General features: G+C 47.4%; 2 long non-coding RNA genes across 7 annotated transcripts; both read right to left on the minus strand.

Annotated features, from left to right (window-relative positions):
- Positions 1-4,179: 4,179 nt before the first annotated feature.
- Positions 4,180-6,405, minus strand: LOC124244905 (uncharacterized). The gene is made up of 2 exons (XR_006890139.1): positions 6,311-6,405; positions 4,180-4,840 (listed from the first exon to the last, which is right to left on the minus strand). It is a non-coding gene; the product is annotated as an uncharacterized LOC124244905 (long non-coding RNA).
- A 1,015-nt stretch (positions 6,406-7,420) lies between these two features.
- On the minus strand, positions 7,421-13,745 carry LOC124244906 (uncharacterized). 6 transcript variants are annotated; one of them, XR_006890145.1, is made up of 6 exons: positions 12,854-13,745; positions 11,960-12,462; positions 10,489-10,601; positions 9,109-9,991; positions 7,672-7,740; positions 7,421-7,488 (listed from the first exon to the last, which is right to left on the minus strand). It is a non-coding gene; the product is annotated as an uncharacterized LOC124244906 (long non-coding RNA). The 6 variants fall into 6 exon arrangements; XR_006890144.1 differs by having other exon boundaries at positions 9,109-9,206; positions 9,644-9,991; positions 11,960-13,745; XR_006890141.1 differs by having other exon boundaries at positions 9,109-9,240; positions 9,644-9,991; positions 11,960-13,745.
- Positions 13,746-19,620: the final 5,875 nt, after the last annotated feature.

Raw genomic sequence — 19,620 nt, forward strand, 5'->3', positions numbered from 1 at the left:
GAGTTTGGTCGTCAAAACTTAATTTTCATCTTTACCATTGAAGTGAAGTTGCGGTGCATGTCCTCTGGGCTGCGGTGTCTTGCGCACTTGGCAGTGGTATCTCTGAGTTTCCTGGGGCTGCTATACGAGGGCCCACAGACTGGGTGGAGGCCAGGAGTCAGGAGGATCTGTCTGCTACCCTGACCCGGCCTTCTTCACACACCTTCTCCGTATGTGTGCTTCTGCGTCCAAACTTCCCTGTTTGTGAGGACACCGGTCATTGGATAAGGATGGCTCTACTCCAGCATGACCTCGTCTTAACTGATTAATCTGCAACAGCCCTGTCTCCAAGTAGGATCACATTTGGAGGTCCTGGGCAGTTGGCTCCCAATATAGGAGTTTTCAGGGGGCACAATTCAACCCACAACAGAATCCAAAGCTTTGAGTTCAGAAAGAATACATACTTAAAGGAAAAAGTATTTTTTTATTCTTCTGGTTATTCAAACCATGCAGTAAAATAATGATTTTTGGAGCCTTCCTTTTAAATGTGAATAGTAAGAGCTGTTGTTATTCTCCCAAAGGTCGTAATCTAATGTACTCAGATTGTCTTTTTCTGTGGAGTCTGTAGAAACCACGACTCCTTGATCTGTGTGGATCCGTAGTCTGAATCCACAGTCTCAGGTTTCTCTTCCGAATCTCCTGTCCCAGCAGCACATGGGAGGGCGCTTCCCAGTGCATACTAAACAGAAAGTGCTCGTGTGGAGCGTGGAGGCAGCACAGGGGGTGGGGACCAACTCTGCAGCCCCTGTCTGGTTTCACAGCAGCCTCTGCTGCTTACTGAGGACCTTGATAAGCGGCCTCCTGGAGCTGCGTTTTCTGTGGTGTGGAGGCATGATAACGTCTGCTGTCTGATGCGATGCCTGCAGACCACTTGGACTAGTGCTGGTGGGCCTGCCACGGGGTCACATTGACTCGACTGTTGTTGAACTGTGGGTGCTTACCAAAGAATAAAGCCCAAACACAGAGGAGGGTGCATGAATTTAAAGTGCAAATGCAAACGTGCAGTTCAATCTCTCCAGACTTAATTTTCCCAGTTACAAAATAGGGAGTATAACACTGTAGTGAAAAAATGTGACCCCAAGCACCCGGCATATAATAGACATCAGTATTATGACATTTCTCCAAGATAAAACAAATAGCCAACAAGCCCATGAAGAGATGCTCCCCGTCATGAGTCACCAAGGAAATGCAGGTCAAATCAGGAGATGCCACTTTCACGCCCACTAGGATGGGTGTGAATAGATTCAAAAGGTCAGATTATTGCTCGTGTTAGCAAAGAGGGAGAAACTGGAACTCTTAACACACTGCTAGTAGGAAGGTAAAATGTAGCAGCCACTTTGGAAAACAGTTTGGCATTTCCCCAAAAAGTAAAACACAAAATTACCATCTGACCTAGCAATCTCACTCCTAGGTGTACACCCAAGAGAAGTGAACATGCATGTCCACATAGAAACGGACATGAACATTTATGGCAGCATTATTCGTAACAGCCAAAATGGGGAAACAAATGTCCATCAGCTGAGTGAATAAACAATATGTGGTCCATCCGTACGATGGAATATTATCCAGTCATAAGCAATGAAGTAACTGATGTAGGCTACAACATGGATGAACCTCGAAAACATTAGGGTAAGTGAAAGGAGCCAGTCACTACCTCATCTGTGATTCCATTTACATTAAATGCCGAGAATTGGCAAATCCATAGAGAGGAAGTTGATTAATAGTTGCTTAAGACGGAGAAGGGGGAATAGGTGGTGATAGCTATTGGTACAAGGTTTCTTCTTGAGTGATGAAAATCTTCTAAAATTGATTGGGGTGATCTTTATACTTATCTGTGAACATATCAAAAACCATTGAATTGTATTGGCATGTGAATTATATATCTTATTGATAAAGTTTTATTAGCTATTAAAAGAAATAAGCAAAAAAAAATTACACTCCACATTTGTAAATTTACTCTATTGTAAATTTGGTGTATTTATAAGTTGTAATAAGTTGTTCACTCACATTTTAATAATTATCTCTTCGCTGGTGCTTTGTGACTACAATGTAGTTGAATTTGTAATGATATGATTTCTTCATTCCAAGTTTGTATCTTATTATTATATACTTGCTATCTGCCTTGCCCTGAACTAAGTGATTTACACTCCATTTTCTCAAATCTTTCCAACCACCTGCCAGGTAGATGTTTGGAGAGGGAACTAAAGTTTAAATTGCTCAAAGTTACCACTGGTTGCAGAGGACATGAATTCAAAACCCAGATCTCCCAGACCTTGTCTCATTGCTGTAACATGTTGTTTTAATCAAGTTGAAATTAACTGGTGGAGATAGTATGCTGACATCCCTGGTTCTCTTAAGTATTGAGCGATTTCTGTCTCCCATCGTTCCCAGGATGGCTTTTAGGCAAAGTTCTAAGAATTAGTTCATGGCAGCTGACACAGAACCAACAAGCCTGGGAGGTACAGAATATATTCAGGAATATCGTAAGTAATCAAGTGCCCTAGAGAAACTTATTGCAGCATTATTTGGAGATAATATTAGCCACATGGAAAATAGATAATTCAAAGGACCATGAGACAGCAGTTAGTGACTGGACTAGAGTCACACACGTCAATGTAGGTGAATCTCAAACTACTGAACAGACGAGCGAGGTGCTGAAGGGTGCTCTGGTGTGATACCATCTACGTGCAGTTTTAGGACATCCAAAAGAAGGATCTGAGATCTTAAGGCAAGCAGCACCCTTGTGTGTTTGCAGTAGACTGTTTTGTGGGCTCCGTGGGGTAGCCTTTTTCTGACTGCTAAGCTGGTACACGGAAGAGAGAGGAGCTCAGGGCAGAGTCAAAGCATCTATCATCTACAACCCCCCCAAAAACCCTCATCACTGATGTTTCCACAGCCACACCCAAAGTTTGGTTTCTCAGGTTGCTCCCTTAAAATGCAGGATGCATTCATGGCCTCACCAGGTTTCTTATCTGAAAGTTCAGGTGCTAACTGGGAAAGATTGAGATCTTGAAAATCGGAATGGAGACCGTTGGGAGGACTTGCCTTATGTGGGAGCCATTTTGAATGCTTTGCCTACATCATTTTTATTAGTGGCTTTTGAAATGCATCTGATCCTAGCATTCTTTTGTGACATTTTTACATTGATCATCAAAAGCTATACAACGAGCACCTCCAGCGTCCGAATGAGATCCGTGCTGTCTCTGTGTCTGTCACACCTGTTACCCCAGTCGCTGCTCAATCCAAGTCCTCCTGCCAGCCTTCAGTTTTCTTGTTGAGTAAAGTAGTCAAGCTCTCACACATTTCCATGGACAAAAAGCATCGTATAAAAGATTGCAAAGTATTTTGGAACTCTTGAGATTCATTCATTAATTTTAAAAAATGTTTAAGTAGCTCCTGGGTCCAAGGGATGGTGCCAGCATTGGGCACACAATGTTGGGCAAGGTCAATCTGGTTCTGCCTTGTGAAGAAGACAATCACACCATCACTTAAAAGGAAAGTTCAACTATCATAGCCAACAGGTGGAGCGCCATGAGGTCACCCAGGAAGTAGATCTGACCCAAATGGGCTCAAGGAAAGTGAGGAAATTCAAGCTGAGCTAGAGAAGGAGCTAACAAGGGTTGGGTGGGGGGATCCAGAGGCCTTGGCACTGGGAGGGCGCTGGGTCCGTCTGAGGTCTGAGGAGATAGTGTGGTTGGGTGGGTGGGCTGCAGAGGGAGCCCGGCAGGCGGTGGGCAGCCATGGGAGGCTTTGCCTTGGGAAGGAGGAATAACAGGATTGAATTCTAGTTCTGATAAGATCTTTCTCGCCCCAGCTGGGAGGAGCTGCAAGGAGATTTGGGGAGAGGGTAACTTTGGCTCGGAGGAGGTGAGTTGGACATTCTTTGGAAGGGTCTCTGTCTAAGCCTGAGTGTGCTTGCTGTGCTTCTCTCAATACCCTCTCTGGGTGGAGTGTGGGGGTGACTGAGGAAGTAAACCCGGAGCCCTGGATCACCCGTTTTCTTGGTTTTCCTTTGGTTTGATTTAGTTTGGAGAACATCGCTGTCAGAATCTGTTTGGACTGGACAGATTAAAATTAGTCTTTACAGACAGTGTGACTGGAAATGTTGAGTTGGAATTCGATTATTTAAAAAGCAACTTCTATCAGAAAACTGCTTATGATTTTATTCAAAAGATCTATATAGAAATTAATTCAGGAAAAATTAATTTTCCCTAATATAGTGCATGCTTTTCTTCTGTGATTTACAAACATTCTGCCATTTTATAACCATCTTTGGTAAGTGGTTAGTCACCTTCCAAATTACATTCTGATTGTATTGCCTTTGTTCTTTTAATCTTTTATTTTACTAAAGTGAATTTTTAAATTAAATACTAAAAATAAGAACTCATGTAGAGTTTTACTCAAAAAGCTATCACATTTTCTGGTCTACTGTCTTCAGGTCTATAAGAAAAAAATTTGAAAGAGATAGTGGTTGATTTATATACCAATTAATGTACAGGGAAATAAACTGGAATCCAAAGCTTTCAATAAAAGTGCCTTAATTTCCTGTAATTGCTAAAACATTTTGTGTAGGAAAAATTCAGTTTGTAAAAACACATAAATGATTTTCATTTTAGTCAGATGGAGTCAACGTGGATTAACAAGTCAAGGTGAGCGAACAGCAAGTGCCTTCAAACAGACCCCTCCTGTATCAGCGTCCTGGCCCTGTGATGAGCCTTCGAGAACGTCGTCCAGGGAGCCGACTCCTCCTGTATCAGCATCCTGGCCCTGTTTCAAGCCAACTCCTTCAATGCGTGTGCCCCTTGAGCAGATGCAGGAAAGCGTTACAGGTGTCGAAGTTTATGGGACTGACAAAGTGCCAGATCCATCAGAACTGAGAACAGCGCTCTAGCATTTTGGGGTCATGGACTTTCCTCCCATTCACCCCTCCCCACAACAGGGACACAAGTTTAGGGGGGGTTGCAGGATCCCCTGAAACCTACAACACGAGCCCCATGTTAAGAACCCCTGACCTAGCACAGAGATTTATCTGGATTTATTCAGGTCTTTTAACTTAAAAATCATCAACAGCTTTTAAACTAACTTTATCTGACCTTCTCTCATGCTGCTTTAAATAATGGCTGTATGTGTGTCAAAAAGTGAAGTTTTCACACCTGCTTAACCATTTAACTTGATGCCTAATATTTAGTGGGGTTTGACCAAATTTAAAAGAGCCAGCTGGAGTCTGGGTGATGGGAAGGGACTAAGTTACCGGACCCCATCCCACCTGGCAGTGTGCCACACTCTGGGGATGGGAGGAACTGCCGAGTGGCCCTGCCCTCAGGCACTGGCTTGTCACCAGATCAGCCCTCAGGATGGAGGACCCCATCTAGTGCACCTGCAGGGCCCAGGGAGGACTGAGGCTTCCAGGCAGGGGGAACCTGGGATGCAACCTCACGAGGTGAAACTGTGTTTCCCACCCTCTGGACAGAGTTTTAGATTGCCTGCCTCAGTGCTTTGCAGCCCATGGCTAGCGGGACGTAGGTTACCACTGTTAGGTGAACTAGCTCTGATTTAGCAGATAAGTATGGATAATTTGCCAGCTGACCCAGGATAACAGTTGTCAGAGAAATGGAAAAAGAAGGAAACAGAGGCATCTAATTGTTCAGTTAAAATATGCTCATAAATCAGAATATTATGTCAGTAAAATACACATGAGCATCTTAATAAAGTTGTATATCTTCATATGTCACGTGGACAGAAATCCAGCCTGTGACTTGAAGCTAAGCGTTGATTTGCATCTTCAAGATTAAGTGCAAAATTCCACTGGAAAAGAAAGGTTTGCACTGTGAGAGGCCAGGTGGGGTCCTCAGAACCACTCGTGGAGCAACTTGAGGGCTTAATGCTGTGTCTTCTGTAAGTGGTGACACGAATAGATTGTCTCAGCAGGAACTACTGGCTATAATCCCCAAGCTCTTACTTCATCGTGACTTGTGTTTTGACTGAAGACTATTTTGAGAGGTGGGGGTGAAAAGTGGTTTAATAAAATCCAATTTTTAAATTACAGAGTTTTTCATTTAAAATGTGCACTTTTTAAGGAATTATGAAAGACTGCTTCAGTTGGTCTATTTAGAAAAGAGCATTTGTAAATGTCTTATTTCTGAAGGTTTTTCATGTGGTACAGAGGCAGTAATTCCCATAGTGGACGATATAGGATTGTATTTTTCAAGATGAAAGCAATCAAAAGATATGCAAAAGGTGGACATATTCAGTTTCCTAATAATGGCCTTACCATTTGTCCTTGAATAGAATCTTCAATCCCAGCTGGCACCATTAAGTCGTTTACGTTCTTCTGTAAGTCCTCAAGGCGACTTCCCATTTCTTCCAGTACAATGTTAAGGAGAATTGCACGTGGGGCAGGGCACCTAGCCAGAAAGCCCGCAAAGACCCTGCTTCCAATTGCACCTGCTCGTCACAGTTCTGATAAAAACACCCTGGCAGTGCAACTTGCAAAATGAGGGGATCAAAGACGGCAGTGTCCTCAGTGCACGTTAACCACTTTCCTGAGGTTTGTGTAGTGTGTCTTTAACGTTGAAAGGTTAAAACTGAGCTCGGTTCTGAAAACCTGGCTCCCCTGTGGGGACATGGATTCAAGGATATGAGGTTGTCTGGTATGTTTATGTTTTCACCAAACTCTGATGAGTATGTAAATAAATGGAAATTAACTCTGTTTAAAACCGTCTTTCTTGCAGTTTAATTTTATCATGTGTAAGAAACTTTTTTTCCCTGTGGGAACCCATCCACAGAATCAAAAGTTGCAAGTAAATGGTTCCATATGCAAATACTTTGCACACAATTTTTAAGGAGTGAATTTAGTTCTGTAAAGCCAGCTCAGGTTGGGCACGTGTTCAGGCAGATGTGACCCTTCGCTGGATTTGCTCAGCCTGGAAACACCTTCTATTCTAAGTCTGTTTGAATTCTTGTCTTAACAGACAAGCTGCTGAAGTTACCAACCAAACAAAGGCCGGGAGAGCCGCACCTGGTGTCCGGTGTTGGAGACCTTGCGTGTGACGCGCAGGTTTCTGAGTGCTTGGTGGAGGATGAATGTTACTGAGCGGACTATCCAGATTCCTGTGGGGCCGGATGGGAAAGCCCCATTGGGTAGTACTGTACATCGTGTCGTCGTGTTTTATCCTTGCCATACAGAACACCCTGCATTGCTGGTCAAGCAGGAAGTAACCACCCGTGAGTGGTAATGAATACATCAGGTGCCAGTAAAGGCACAATGCAAACACCAGAAATCCCAGGTCAACAATTATCCACTCATCGCAGACGACAGAAAGATATTCCACGGTAATTTAACAATCCAAAGCCTTATACTATTATAAGATAGGAAAGGATATTTCTGAGGTTTAGTGTTGCAATCAGAGCTTGGAAATGTTCTTGAAGGTCCTGAAATAGATTTTCTGCCTGAAAAAGTGAACCGTAAGACAACTGAACATGATGTTTCCTCTGGACGCAGCACACGTTCAGCGCTGTGACGAGATGCCCAGGCCTTTCCATTCAAAGGGTAAGGAAAATCTCAACAAATAGTGCTGGAACAATGAGGTTGCCAAAGGTATGACTAAAGAAACCTGCAGCCCCAACCCTTACCTCGTACCATACGCAAAAACTAACTCAAAGGATCCTGCACCCAAATGGAAGCACTGAAACTGTCGATGTCTAGAAGATACAACAGAAAATCTTGGGTCCCTCTGGGAATTCTTAAGTCGAGCTAAAACAGTCACGCAGAGCACCCCAAGGTGGGCTTCGCCTCCCCTGCGCTTTTGGGTTTTATTAGCTGGGATCGGGACTGCAGAAATTGTTCACCGCCGCGTGGAAATACCGCCGCGCGTGTCCCGGCGCAGAGTCTGCGGACTGAGCTCCCGCCCCCGGCAGCCGGCCTCGCCGCCGCGTGGAGGGTCGGTCCGAGCCCCCTCCTCTGGGACGCGGGGCCCGGGTCTCCGCTGCCTCCCTTCGCTGCCGGGGATTCATCCAACAGATTCCGTTCAACCCGACAAACTGAGCCGCCTTTAAGCGTTGCTCCCCGACCTCCTGTCGTCCCGTTTGGGCCCTGGAACCCTCTGGGAACGGGAAGCGGGACGGGTTCGCTGCGGCCTCGCCCAGCGCGGGGCAGGGAGAGGTTGGGGGTGTCCTCTGTCCCCTCGGCGGGGGCGGCCCAGCCCCTGGTCCCGACCCACGTCCCCGGGCCCCGGACCCTGGGAGGACGCAGGATCCGGGAGCGGCCGGAGGGGCGCGGGCTCCCACTCACCGCGTCCCGCAGCGCGTCCACGTGGGGGGCTTCGGGTGCGCGCGCGTCCATGTGCCCCGCGCGCCGGGCGGGCCGGGGGCTCTGCGGGGTCGGCGCCGCCTCGCCGGCTGGCCCGGCAGCGATGGCCCCGGCGGAGCTCGGGCTGCAGAGGGGCTTCCGAAGCCCCTGCGCCCCTGACCCGGCGCCGGGCAGGCCGGCGACTCAGGCGCCCGGAGGTGAGTCCCTCAGAGACGCGTGAAACGCTGCCGGCAGGTCCGGGGAGGGGACGCTGGGCGGCGCCAGGTGGGGGTGGCCGCTGCGTCCGATGGTCATTGTCCCTGGGGCGGGAGCTGGGCTCCTCCGCGGGGACGAGGCGGCCCCTTGGCTTTCGCAGGTTGCCCTGCCCCACACCTGTTTGCTTTGTTTTCGTTGCGTCAGAGATGAAAAACCCAGCCAGAGAGCGAGCACAACCTCTTTACTATGATTATTGTCATTATTATTATGGTAAAACATAGACAATGTAGAATTTGCCATCTTAACCATCTGTTAAGTGTGCGGCTCAGCGGGGTTAGGCACACACACATTGTGGTGCAGCCATCACACTATCCACCCGCACACAGAACTTCCCAAACTGAAGCTCTGCCCCCGTTAAACAGCTACCCCCACCCCCTCCCCAGCCCCTGCACCCACCGTGCCCCTTCCTGTCTTATGCCCCACTGGTCTTTATACAGTGTTGTCATCTCTCTAATGGGGCATGGTGGGTGGTCCGGCTGCTGCCCACACACAGCCCAGATACACACCTGGCTCCTAGTCCTGTAATCCTCCATTGGAGACTTTGTCCTCTCTCCGAATCTCTGCTGTTTCTACGGTCAACTTTAAAATGAAGAACGGTTGTGTTCTGCGGGGAGGGCACAGAGAGTGAAGGGGAGCACCTATACAGTGACGACAAGAAATGATGTATATCTGAAGTTTCACAATGATGTAAACTAGATGAACTCAATAAAAAACATACATACCAGATTTTAAAGACAGTACGAAAACAAGAATGTAAAACACCTCATTAATTTAAAAATATTGATTACATGTTGAAATGGTAATATGGATATATTGGCTTAAGTAAACTATATTATTAAAATTAGCAACAACAAAAAAAGAATGGTTATGTTCTGGGACGAGTTCCGGCACCGCCAACAGTCTCATCTGGATTCTGATTTTATTGGAGACCTGGAGGAAGGTCACAGCCCTTCCCTCCTGCCAAGTGCCCTGGGGCCTTTCGGGACTGTGGCTCGTGGGTCACCTTGTGGGGGATCCCCCAGGACCTGTTGTGGCAAGTACCTGTTTTGTGCACGTCTCTGCACCCCTCTGGACTTGAAGCTCCCTGGGGCAGGTCTGTGTCTGTCCCGGCCACCCCGATGGCCCTGGGGCCTCGTGGAGCAACAGCATGTGGACACCCAGGTTGCTGAGTGTTTTCATGAAGCGTGGCCACATGCCGGACACCCCACCTCGTTAGTCACCCAGAGAATTCGAATCAAAGCACAATGAGATCCGGCTTCACACCCACTGCACAGCCAGAATCAAAGACAGACAATAACCAGTGTTGGCAAGGATGTGGCAGTGGGAGGCTGCATGCACTGCTTGTGGGAGTGAAAACTGGGGCAGCCTGTGGAAAACAGTCTGGCAGTTCTGCAAAAAAATTAAACATAGGGGCCAGTCAGGTGGCATAGTGGTTAAGTTCACGCACTCCACTTCGGTGGCCCAGGGTTCATGGGTTCCATCCCGGGCGCAGACCTAGCACCACTCATCAAGACCTGCTGTGGAGGCATCCCACATAAATTAGAGGAAGATGAGCACAGATGTATGTTAGCTCAGCAAGAATCGTCCTCAAGAAAAAGAGGAAGATTGGCAACAGATGTTGGCTCAGGGCCTATCTTCCTCACACACACACACAAAATTAAACATAAATTTACCATATACCCTTGATTCTACCTCTAGGTATACACCCAAGAGAAATGACACCACATATCCACAAAAGACGTGTACATGCATTTTCACAGCAATGCTGTTAACAGTAGCCAAGAGGTGGAAACAACCCAAATGTCCATCAACAGACGATGGACACACACAAGGTGGTCCATCCATTCCGTGGAATATTACTCAGCCGCAAGAGGAGTGACACTGACAGCTGCCGCGACGGGATGAGCCTTGGGGCCGTCATGCTCAGTGAGAGAAGGCAGTCACAAGGCCGTATATTGTAGAGCTCCATGTGTATGAAATTCCCAGAATTGGCGAATCCCTGGGAACAGAAGTAGATTGGGAGTTGCTGAGTGTTGTGGGAGGAGGCAAAGGGGATAGAAACTCAATAGTTCAGGGCTTTCTTTCAGGGGGACAAAAATGTTCTAAAATTAGATTGTGGTGATGGTTACACAACCCTGTGAATATACTAAAAATCATTGACTTGTACACTTTAAATGGTGGATTTTATGGAGTGTGAATTATATCTCAATAAAGCTGTTAAAATAACTTTTTGAAACTGTGGCCATTTTGCCACTTGTCATGTCTGTTTAGCATCTGTCTCTTTTTTCCTCCGAGAGGGGCTGCGATGGAAGGGAGAGCTGTGTGAACTCCGGGGTGGGGCGTGTGGGAGGGGACATTGGGTCTGGACTACTTAGGGAAAGAGGGGCTGGGCAGGGAGGGCCACTGGCTCAGCGTTGGGGTTCGGCTCCTCCTTTGAGAGGAATCCCGTCAGACGGCTTCTGGTTTCTCTTTGAAGGAGGTGGGGAGGCCGTCTGCCTGGTGCGGGGGTGGGGGGAGGGAGTGGGCAGGAGGCCTCACTGGTGGGTGGTCACTGTATCCTCTCCCCAGCAGGCTGGGGCCCACAGAGGACACCGGCTGGCCAGAGGCAGCCTGGGGCGGATGGGGCTGTGCCCAGGGAGGTGGCTGCTGAGGACGCAGAGAAAGCCTGCTCAGCAAGAGGGGCTGTGAGTCACAGCTGGTGGTGTTTCCGGCAGAAACACACATGGGTTTCAGGGACCAGAACTCACTCAAGCTAATTTAAGGAAAAAGCAGGGGGAGTTATTCAAAGGGTCATCTCAAAGAGCCACCTGGCTGAAGCTCCGCCAGGTTTGGAGAATGTTCCAGTCTCTGGTGGTGGGAGGTGCTGGGCACTGTGCCCCACATCCCACAGGCATGAAGCCAGTCAGCTCTGGAGCCTCCGCCCTTCCTTCAACACGGCGCCTCAGTTTCCCCCCAGGGCCAGCCCTGCATCATCTCCTGGCAGGACCCACCTCCACCTGCTGAGTTCAGGGGTGGGGGCCTTGTGGGCTGGGGTCTCACCCCTTCACGCAGGGCAGGGCCGCATAGCTCTGGACACTGGACATCCTGTGCCAGCAGAGGCCCACTTGGGTTGGACATGACAGAGCTCGCAAGTGTCCCAGGTCGCTGGACTTGGTAGAGGCCTCTGGATGTTAACAGCCCAGCCCTGGTGCAGGCTCATGTCAGTGTACACACTGCCCTACCTGGGCTATGCCTTTCTTGTTTTTATCACAGACAGGACATGACAGGCAGGGAGCTTGGCCTGGCCCACGGGAGCCTGGAACTGGACATGTAGAAGATGGAGGGGCCGTCATTACTCCAAGGCCGATGGCCTCTTACCTGCCTGTGCTTCTCTCTTTCTAAAGGGGCCTCTGCGGAGGCCTCCAGCCCAGCCTTAGGTGGCCTTTCAGTTCAAGCTTCCAGAACAACCTGACCACGGCGATTAGCATCTGATGTGCACATGGGCCTCTGGGGAAGTGAGAGCTGTCTGTGCAAACTGAGACCCAGGCCCCGGCCCAGAGAGTGGTCTCCCCAGGTGGGTCTGGCAGAGACAGCCCAGGATCACTCTTCAGGAGGCAGAACCTCAGAACTGCCATCAGTCTGAGGCCTGGCGGGCTTCCTAAGAAAGGAGGGGGCTCAGGACAGGTCCCCTCACTGAGCTGGGAACAGAGGGAAAGCAGAGATGGTGTGAGGTGGGGACCCATGCAGTCACCAAGGGAGAACCAGCAGTGTAGGAGGTCGTGGTGCCACGCTCGAGATGTTTGAAAGGAAGATTCCAGGAGTGGAGCTGTTGGGGGGTGGTGGCAAAGTCCTTGATGTGGCCGTGGAATCAGGTGGTCAGCCTGGAATAGAAGCAAAAGTCACCAGAGGTGGGGTGGTCAAGGTCCAGGTGGTTAAAACAAAGCAGCAACTGAGTCACCTGGGTCCCTTCCCGAGCCTAGGAAGCTGCATTTCCACAAGCATGTGAAGCAATACTCATGCACATCCATCATGCTCGACAGCGTTGCACTAGGGCGGAAGTGGGCTTAATGATGGTGAGACTCCCAGAAAGAAAGGAAAGCTCAGCCTCGTGGGGGATCCCCAAGCCCTATAAAGTTCCCAGGTCCTCTGGGGGTGTCAACAGGACACAACTGGGAGACAGACAAAGGTGCTCAGTTTCCCTGGGGAAATAGGAGAAGTTTCACAGGAAGGAGACACCCACATGCGATTGCTGGAAGAGGGACTAGTGCTTACCTTTTCTCTTCGCTTGTTCATCAGCACAATGACCTGTGCGAGGCAAATATTGTGACCCATTTTACACATGGGGCCTCAGGCTTCGCTAAGTTGTTTGAGACCACAGGACAGGACCAGGAGCAGGGGGCATCGCTGAGGGAGCCCCACGCCTCCCCTGTTCCAGCCTGTCCCGTGAACCAGCTGAGAAGGGAAGGGATCAGAACCCGCTGCCCACCTGTCTCTGCTCTGCCAGTCACCTCCCCTGTGCTGTGTTACATGTGAAGGTAACAGGATTCTTTGGGGTCAGAGCGGGGCAGAGCCCGCAGATCCAGACCTGTCTGTGCGAGTCCAGGAGTCGGGGCTCCAGCGGGTGATGTCACCGACGCACGCGGCCCTGAGTGGGTGCTTGTAAAGCGTGACTTGTTTTCTTTGGCATATAAGTACGTCTTCCCCAAAGTGGATATCCACGTGCAAAAAAAAGAAGCTGGGCCCGTACCTCACACCATTTACAACAATTAACTCAAAATGCATCCAAGACTTAATGGAAGACTAAAACCATAAAACTCTTAGGAGAAAGCATAGAAAATTTCATGACGATGGATTTAGCACTGACTTCTGGGATATGCTACCAAAGACACAGGCAACAAAAGAAAAAAATAGGTAAGTTGTACTTCATCAAAATTAAAAACTTTTGTGCATCAAAGGACACTATCAACAGAACAAAAAGGCAACCTACAGAATGGGAGAAAATATTTGCAAATCGTATGTCTGATATGGATTGATATCCAGAATATAGAGAGAACTCTTAAAACTTGACAAAAAACAATCAACCTGATCGGAAAGGGCAAAGGGCCTTGAATAAACATCTCTCCAAAGAAGATACACAGATGGCCAACAAGCACATGATGAGATGCTCAACATCATTCTCATCAGGGAAATGCAAATCAAACCACAATGAGGTACCACCTCACAGCCAGGAGGACGGCTATCATCAAAAAAACAGGAACAAAAAGTGCTGGCGAGGATGTGGAGAAATTGTAACTCTGCGTATTGCTGGTGGGAAAGTAGAATGGTACAGCCACTGTGGAGGATGGTACAGCAATTCCTCAAAAAATTAAACAGAGAATTACCATGTGAATTAGCAACTCCACTTCTGGGTATATACCCAAAAGAAGTGAAAACAAGGACTTGAACAGATATGCACACCCATGTTCATAGCAGCATTATTCACAATAGCCAAAAGTGTCCATCGATGGATGAATGGATAAATAAAATGTGGTAATATATACAACAGAATATTATTCAGCCTTAAAAGGGAAAGAAATTCTGACACCTTCTACAACGTGAAGGAAGCTGGAGGACACTATGCTGAGTGAAATGAGCCAGTCACAAAAGGGAACAGTATTGTGTGATGCTGCTTATATGAGGGCCCTAGAGGAGCCAGCATCCCCTTGGTGGGGGTCAGGGGCTGGGGAGGGAGAAATGAGGACTTGGTGTCTAATGGGTGCAGAGGTTCAGTTTAGGAAGATGAATGAGTTCTGGAGATGAATGGTGAGGATGGCTGCACAACAATGTGAATATGCTTAATGCCACGAAACTTACACTTAAAAATGATTAAAATGGTAAATTTGACCTCATGTATATTTTAGCACAATAACTTTTTTAAAAACCCATCTCCCCAGCTTCAACCCTAGGCTAAGAGTTCCAGGATCTAGGACACCTGTGATTCTCTTCTCTCCCCTTGGTACTTTTTCATGTATGTTTTATCTTCTCAACTGTAATCTCTCTGGTCCAATGGGAACCTACTCAGAAACTCTAATAGTCCAAGAACCCAGAATCTACTGGAGAAACAGGGTCGTCTCTCTACTCCCAGCACCTGGTGCCTTCCCACCCCTGCTGCCTAGTCAGGAATCAGATTCATAGTCCTGCATCCACGGGAGACAAACTCATTAATATGGAAGTGAGAGTCACTCAACACAAACACATTTTGTTAAAAATATCAAATTTCAGGAACTAGGTTTAGGGGGAAAAATCCTCTAATGCAACTGACTTTGGAAATCTACAGTATGAGGATATTAAAGGATGCCGTGCAGAAACGAGATGGTGTTTTCTGGTGCGAGGATAGGCCGGAAAAGAAGGCAGAGTCTGAGCAAGAAATACATATTTACGGAATCAAAGACACAGACCACAAGAGCAGAGCTAAACACAAAACCAAACTTTAACTAAATTCGAAGACTAGCATTTGGATTTTGATAGATGAGAATGTCATAGCACGACCAAACGTGAGAGGACGTTCTATTCAGTGAAGCGTAAATGCCAGTGGGAGCACCGGACCCCACGTGAACGGCACTGTTCCCACAGAAAGGGGTGAATGCTGCTAATTAGACTGTGTGCTCAGTGTTTATTTTATCTTCATTCAGAGTCTTGTACAGTCGCTGATGCTGGGCCTTGATTCGTGGATTCTCTGTGCTACAATCTCTACTTTTGGGTATGTTTCCAGTCTCATTTAAAAACTGTACAAAAAGAAGGGTTCCTTTGGGGCATAGACTTGGGCAGATAGATTTGAGTATAGAATTTTTTGCTTCTTTTTATTTATTCTAAAATAGTTGCATTACTTTCATGATGTTAGCATCCATTTCTTAATGCAACCTTATCAACTATTTTATAATCCACTAATAATTTACTATGTAATTCTGGCCCTATTTATAGTAAGTGATCGTTCCTGGAAGCAACTATCCTGAGTCAGGAGGACTTCCTGTATTGGGTGTGGATTTTCAGACGGTGGCTGTCAAACATGACTGCCTTAGAGCCACTGGGCGTGGCCCCGGCTCAGCACTGTCACGTCTGTGAGCCCTGTGAGCGGTTTCAAAGCCCCCCGAGGTTTCACTGTGTGACCAAGTGGTCCCAGCTTGGAGGAAGGAAGACGGGAAGGCAGGAAAGGGGGCTGTCAGACCCCACAGGCAGGAAGGGCCGCCTTCATTTTCTCAAGTCTGGATCCAGACCCACGTGCTACTGCGAGTTGTTTAGAATTCAAAACAAGATAGATTTTGGAAATATCCTCTCTTCAGCCTGCTCAGATCTGCCTTTGAATTTCTCTAGTGAATTCTTCAGTTCAGTTATTATACTTTTCAGCTCCAGAACTTCTCTTTGGTTTCTTTTTAGGTTTTCCATCTCTTTATTTATATTTCCATTTTGCTCAAAAATTGTTTTCTTGACTTTCTTGTGTCTTCCCTTAGGTCTCTGAGCATCTTCCACATGTTGTTCTAAAGTCTTTTTCTCGTAGATCTGCCATCAGGCCTTTTTCAGGGATAGTTTCTGTTGATTTGTATTTTTTCTTTGAATGGACTATGCTTTTCTGTTTCTTTTTATGGCATGTAACTTTTTGTTGACACTGGACGTTTGATATAATAATGTGGTAACTCCAGAAGTCAAACTTACCCCTTCCTCAGGGTTTGCTGGTTTTTCATCTGGTTTTTGTTTATTGTTTTTTTGATTGTTGGCGGCTCTATCTGTGCCAAGGATCAGCCTGAGGTGTAAACTCAGTGTCTTCTTAGGTTTTTTCCTGAGCCTTTTCTTGGGCATGCACAGTTACTTTCTAATTTTCTCCATGTATGCAGTTGTTTTTGAATGTTCTAGTCTTTAATGTCTGGCTCCAAAAAGGGGAAAAAGAGAAAAATGAAGAGGGGAAAGGACACACACCCTTTAACTCTCCTGGAAGTCACTTGAGCAGAAGGCGGGGGTCTTGCTACACTGGGAGAGGTGCAGCCGCAGTGGCCACCCGCCTCTGTGTCTGCACCTCTGTGGTCCGAAGCAGCAAGCAGCAGTCAGAGCACAGACTCTCAGTGTTGAGGGCACAGAACCCTTTTTGCCCACCTTGGCTCCCACCCGCTTTGTGCAGGCTGCTTCAGGAACACGTGCACAGCTGCCTGCCAGGGGTTTGGGGTGGGGACAAGTACCTGCTACTGTGCTAAGAGCAAAAATTAACTAGAATTTACCATCCAAGCCTTCCCCTGGAAGTGACAAGCCTTCAGCAGGCCCCAGATTCCAAAATAGTTCCATCGGACAGACTCTGCCCCTGCACTTGTCATCCAGGTGGGGAGACTCCTGGTGCTCCCAGAATCCCCCACCAAGGGCATAAACTTCTTGAAAAGCTTTAGTACATGCCTCCAAACGGCCCTGATGACAGTTCCCACCTCCGCTCTGACCAGCCTCATTTCTGGTTTTCACTCCGCACGGGGCAGTGTCAGGTGGCTGCATGGGGATGCGGTATTCCCGCCACTCCACCAACTGCCCCACAAGCCACCCCAAGAAGAACAGACAGTAAAAAGCAGCATTCTGTGCAGAGCAGAAATAAAGTCAGCTCTGTCTTTCCACCCATCTCTAATGCAATGCTTAGGAAAATAGGGCCTCGCTGATGCCTCTGGAGGCAGGGACTCTGGAGTGGCCATGGGGGAGCTCGTGACCCCCAGCCCCCTTCCTGTCATCACAGGAACCTGCCTTGGAGCCTTCAGGGTGTGTCTGTGTCCCACAATTGCCATGGGAAGGAGACGCCAAATCTGAGGAGACATAAAGTTGCTTCTTTTCCAGGTGAACAATTTATCAAGTCAGGATCTTAACAGGGATGTCAAGGAAAGAGTTGTTTGTGCTTTAGGGAACTGAGGAAAAAAGTGTTCAGCTCTCTGGGGTGGCTGGGGGTGCTTGTTCCAGTGACAGCATGGGGACCGTAGGAAAGCTTCCAGCAAGGTGGGTATAAGGGAGAAAGGAGGGGGAGGGAGGAGGGAGGGGAAAGAAACATGCAAGAATGAAGAAGAAAGCCTCTGGGTGACTTTGTAGTAAGTTAATGTACACTTTATTGTATAATTTATTTTTATATAACATATAATTATATATTTATATGTATAATTTATTCTCCTTTTATCATATGGTTTTTCAAATATAATAATTGTGCTACTTTTTGCTACTGCTCAGGTCACAATGATAAGGTTTAAAATACTTCTTTTCTTGGTGAGGAAGATTGGCCCTGTAGGGGATCAGAATTGGCCATCCCAAAATGTGTCTCTTTGGCTTGATTATTTTTAAGAACAAAAGACCCTGAAAGAAATTTTGACCTCCCCCTCAACTGCCTAAAAGAATTTAAGATGGAAGGCCTGCTCTGGGAAGGAGCTAATACATAAGTTAACTGTAGTGCAATGTAAAATGTCTCTCAGGTCACATTGTTCGTAGTTGACCCATTTACATTTCCATCTCCGTGTGAATTGCCTTCCACGTCCTTGAAGTCCCAAATAGCTACCCCCAACATCCTCCTTTGTCTTTAGGTGAAGATTGTGTTCCAGCTGGCAGCTCGGCCATTTTGGCGAGTTACCCAGGTTCTTGGGTCTCTCCCATGCATACATGTCATAAAGCTTTGTTTGGTTTTCTCCTGTTATTCTGTCTCATGTGAATTCATTTTGTAGCCTGGTCAGAAGGACCTAGAGGTTGGAGGATTTCTCTTCCTCCCCTGCAGCCCTGAGCTGACATCCATGCCCATCCTCCTCTATTTTGTATGTGGGATGCCGCCACAGCGTGGCTTGATGAGCTGTGTGTAGGTCCATGATGGGATCTGAACCTGCAAACCCCTGGCCACCAAACCGGAGCATATGAACTTAGCTTGAAGAAATGAGAAGAAAAGCAGAGAACTTAAGTTACCTGAAGCAATTCTGGAGCATTAATTATTGCTTAAAGGGTGGCCCCCCAGGAAGGTGGTGGGAAGGGGGATTGGGGTGGGCCTGAGTGCTGAGCTGCTGCTGGGCCAGCAAGAATGCCCTGCGCCCCTGCTTCCTAAGGTTCCAGTGCTAACAGATGCTAACAGAGCAGCCAGACACAAAAGGTCATACGTGGGTGATTCCATTTACATGGAACACCCAGAACAGGTAAATCCATGGAAACAGCAGAGCGGTGGTTTCCACGGGGTAGAGGGAGGGGATTGGGGAGAAACTGCCTAATGGCCTGAGGTTTTATTCTGGGGGGATGCAAATGTCCTGGAACTAGGTGGAAGTGGTGCTTGCAAACACTGAATGTGCTAAATGCCACTGAGTCATTCACTTTAACTGGCTAATTTTGTGTTATATGAATTTTGCCTCAATTAAAAAAAAAAAAGAGGCGCACCTCTGGAGAAAAGGAGCCCTGCGTGCACACCTGTGTGTCTGTGTGTGCATGTGCATCTGTGTGCATGTGCATGTGCACTATTGTGTGTCCTGTGTGCATGTGTCTGTGCAAGTGTCTGTGTCTGTGTGTGCATGTGCATCTGTGTATGCATGTGCGTGTGTCTGTGCCTCTGTGTGTGCATGTGCGTGTGTGTCTGTGTGCATCTGTGTATGTGTGTGCATGTGCGTGTACGTCTGTGTGCTTGTGTGTGTCTGTGTGTACCCCCAACTGGCAGTGAGCCTGCTGCCCCTGGTCCGCCTGTGTTAATTTACACCTGGAGTGCACAGCCTGATCTTCTCTCCAGCAAGAGCTCGTTTTGCTGAATGACCAACAGTGACCCCAGCTGTCAGAAGCTTTCTTTTCATGAATAGCAATCTGGAATTTATCCAGACCACTGGCTTCGGCAATTCTTCCTCCTTTTCTTGAATTCTCTCCTCTTAAGTTCTCATTTCCTTTGTTGCTGACCCTGCGGCTCCTTCTGTTCTCTCTTACTCTTCCTGAATCAGTCCCCTTTGCAGAGTCATATATCTTTGCTAATAGATTTTGTTACAAATCTCTACCTTTTTTTTTTTTTTTTGCTAAAGATCTTGCATTCATTTTCCAGT

The sequence above is a fragment of the Equus quagga genome, chromosome 9 (genome assembly GCF_021613505.1).
Source record: "Equus quagga isolate Etosha38 chromosome 9, UCLA_HA_Equagga_1.0, whole genome shotgun sequence".
Classification (NCBI taxonomy): Eukaryota; Metazoa; Chordata; class Mammalia; order Perissodactyla; family Equidae; genus Equus; species Equus quagga.